Raw genomic sequence first — 4,226 nt, 5'->3', positions numbered from 1 at the left:
AAGATGACTTGAATTCCTACCTAATACAATATAGTTAGGCCCTTTGGCTAGTGCTCAAAACTATTTTTTGGGGGGTGGAGGGGGGGAAATGGCTGTAGTGAGGCAGTAGGAAATAGATGTAATCCATCTTCTCAAGTGCCTCAGACCTGAGATGCTCCATCCACTCTGTAACTCAGGGCACCCTAATAGTCATGTAGCCTCCATCCCTGCTGTCTGGGCAAAAGATTGCTAACGCCCAAATGTCAGGTCTCTATATTTCAAATTATTTATTGGCAAGGCAGCCTTTTTAAAGGATTACTACAACGAGCCACTTAAAACAAGAAGCATATGACCACAATGATCTGAGATAGTCCCTTGTCCATTTTTATTCCATACTTCTTGAAGGCAGAAATGTTAACAAAAGTAGAGAATGTAATATTTGTAATATTATCCAGATTCTTAACTTCACAAAGGTTAGGAAAAAAAAAAAACCCTCCTTCCCCCCCCAAACAAACAAACAAAAAACAAACCAACAAACAAACCCAACAAAACTTGATGGCTGAAAAGGGAGGACATGGGAATAATCTGTTATTGTCAAGAATGTTAATGTTTAATATAATAAAAGATTTTTCCATTTAGAGAAAAACATTTCTAGAGATGCCGCAAAGACTGCCATGCGGATTTTGAAAACCTTTATTTCATATTATTTGTCCCATTTCATTCTATAGGGTCACTCATGAACTAGGACAGAGCAGACAAATAAGACAAATAGATGTGAGCAGGTCTTCCAACACTGAAAGTATTTTTGAAATAGTAATTGTTCATTATCATTTCAAACAAACTCCCTGTGCTCCATCTATTATATATTTACAGTATTATTCTGAAATATTGAAGCACACAAGAATGAACATATCATTTTTAATTCATTTCTATGTTAATGGATGCTAGTTCAAGTGAAAAAGCCCACCCAGACTAAACCAAAAATGCAGTGGCTAGGCTATGCCATTTGTCTGTTTTGACTTAAAGGCAAGATTTTTATGAAATACTAGCTGTAGAAATTTTCTTCTTGGTTGTCACTATGCCATCATCATAATCTTTCATCTCATCTTGACAAGAAATTTGTAGTCTAAGTACTTGATCTGAGTCTATCTAAAATAATCTCAATTTCATTTCCACTTAGACCCTCCTCTGTCTCTCTCCTTCTCTTCCAAGTGTCCTGGACGTGAGACTCAAGCCACAGAAATTCAAATCACATTCCCACAAGTGATTGGAGTGAGACAATTCAGGAATTATTCATGGAGTTTTTTCCCCCTTGACTGTAGTTTTTAATAAGAAAGCTGAGTCTCAAATGTGTGAGTTTCAAAATTGGGTAGTAACTGTTCTCATTTTCCTTTTTCTAGTGATTCAGCAGATGGGGCCTGAGGAAAATTGCTTGTCTCTTCCCAGCAAAACCCGTGCCAAGCTGAATGCAGCAGCAGTCATCATCATAACGGGCTCCTCACCAGGGAAATGATTTTCCATAGGACTTTGTTTGCCCTACTCCAAATTTCTGCAGGTGAAAGTATTAGACATGGAAACAGAAACCCAGAGGATGTTATTCAGTAATGACTTTTCTCTGATGGCCCCAATTAGTGCACAGAATGACGAACTGCCACCCCCAGCCCTACAGTCACAACACAGGTGCACAGCAAAGCTCAGCCTAGTCCTGACTCAGGTAGTCAGGGTGGCAAAAAGGTGCCTGTGATGAGCACAGACCACGAGAGATTCAGTGATTCAAAGCATTTCAGTTGATGCTGAGAACAGCTTCCAAAAAAAAAAAAAACAAAAACAAAACCAGAAAGACATTTATTTTTTAAAAAACAAGCAAACACACACACAAAAAATGCCCATAACATAACCGAGACTTTCTTTTTTTCATTCTCTTTCATCTCCCAAAGTAGCTAAGGAGCTTAGTTTTCCTATTATTCTCAAGTCTTGTACTTAAATATGAAGCTATATGTAATTAACAGAAATAATTACCTGCACACACAAACACAGCTCCCAAACCAGAAACATATTCTCTGTTGGATGGAAGTTCAAATGATATCAAAATATATGGCAATTTATATTAGCTAGAGAACCAGGTCTTGGTATTTTAACAGTAGTAAAATGGAGTGTTTCAATTGATTAAGCAACAGAATAGGCTTTTTTATTTCTTAAACTAATTTTATAAAATTTAGTCTGGTGAGGGAGCACCTAGATTTTTAAGAAAGAAGCCAGGAAAAAAGTGGGGGTTTACAGAGGCTCATTGAGTCTTGCATATGGTGGGCATGAATAAAGATATTATTTCCTTGAGACTGACATGTAGAAGTTGCTGAGCTGATGGAAGCGGAGGAGTTGCTACTCTAACAATATCAGATATGAGCAATTAACTTGAAGTGCCAAGTGGAGTGGTTATGTACTCAAAATGAGATAAAGCTTGGATGTACAGTTGTCACAACTGACCTTATTTTCATGCCTTTGAGAAGCGAAACTGCTAGGATGCAGACAGATACCTTCACGGGAAGTTCACACCATGACTTTCAAGCTCTAGTTACAGATCTGTGTGAATTCATGGGCTAATTTTTGAGGAGCCTGAAAAGAGCTACTTAAAAGAAATGATATTGCCAGTATCTTAAACCCACTGCACATGAAGTGTGCACTTTTACTGCAATACTAAGTCACATCAAAAATACAAAGAAAGCATACGTTAGAAATCACAAGCAGCTGCCAAATTGCGCAGTAACAATTCAGTGCAGCCCTCTAGATCAGACCCTAGAACTCTGTGGGTGCCTTCTTAACTAAAAACATGCACCACATTGGAGAAAAAACGGTGAAATACTTTCCTTCAAAAAAAAGATAGGCATGAGATAGCCATAGTCCTCCAAATCTTTCTGGCTCTTCAGGGCATTCGTGAAAAGACAGAGCCCTCTACTGGCCTCTGCTTCTTTTTCCCTCCCAACTCCTTTAGCATTAAGGATGCAAGTGTCAGTGCTGAAAGTTATTCTGGCATAGATCATCTTCTGGGTCTAAATCTATCAGGATGGAGTGCAATTCAGGTTCCAAAAGCCATTGTTATACCTGCATAAAACTGTTCCTGTAAAATAAGATTAGCATCTCATCAGAATAGCACACAGATCTCTGTCAGTTCTGTCCTGCAGGAAACATTACATACAAAAGATATTTTTGCTAAAATCATTGAAAATCTTAGCTTCTGATGACAACATTTCCACCAGATTCAGGTACTAAGGTTTCAGAAAATTATGGGAAGCATGTTAAAACACTTGCCTTTCCCCTACTACAGAATCCACATGTATTTGATCCCCTTTATTTATTTTAGTTGAACACTATCCCCTTGCAGAAAGAGTGTGCCCTGTGCTATTTGCTCTCTGGAAACACAAAGCCACCAAAATAACCCAGCCTGGGTGGAGTTCAGATGAGAGGAGCACAAACACGGTGTATTCATAACTCTACGATATGTACGTCCCTTTGGAAGAAAAAGGTGTATTTTAAAAATGTGTAGTTTCACTTCAGCCCATTTCCCTAACAGATTACTACAGACTAGCACAATGCTTGCTGCACTTTTCAGCTAGATCATACCACCTAATCTGGAAGAATTCTTGTATTTGGACCCATTTTACTAAAGATTAGTGTGATTAGTGAAGGCTCACCAAGTCTAGGCCCACAGCAGAGATGATGAGCAAAATACCATATTGATGTAGGACATTAAAGCACCTTTCAACTTATTTCATGGCTTGACTTACGAAGAGTGGCACATTAATAAAAAAAGGATAGTAATAGTAATTAATACTCTACTACTGTGATTCTCATGGAAATGAGACTCAAGCAGAATGAAGTAACATAAATAGGAAGAGTCCTGGAGCTGATGTTGGAAGGAAAACCTCTTCAGATCCAAGGAACAATGCTATATGGGGGATTTCTAAGCACTCATTTTCCAACACACAAATCCACCAACTTTCACTATAAAACACATATGAAAGCAAAAACAGTGGAAACCTTGGATTATGTTTATCATGAACTTGGCTGGACCTGTCAGTAATGATAATCCCTCAGGCAGAAAGTCATGCACATATACGATGGACACAGCACAGCTAAAGCAGCCTGACATACCTTACTGGAAAAAGAAAAAAAAATAAAAGGTATTTGGTGTACAAAGAAACAATAAATACCCAACAGGAAGACATGATACAGGAAAACATCCTCACAGG

Source organism: Streptopelia decaocto (assembly GCF_964273445.1).
Source record: "Streptopelia decaocto genome assembly, chromosome: 2".
Taxonomy (NCBI): Eukaryota; Metazoa; Chordata; class Aves; order Columbiformes; family Columbidae; genus Streptopelia; species Streptopelia decaocto.
The sequence above is the reverse complement of the archived record's forward strand: the minus strand, read 5'-3'. Positions refer to the sequence as shown.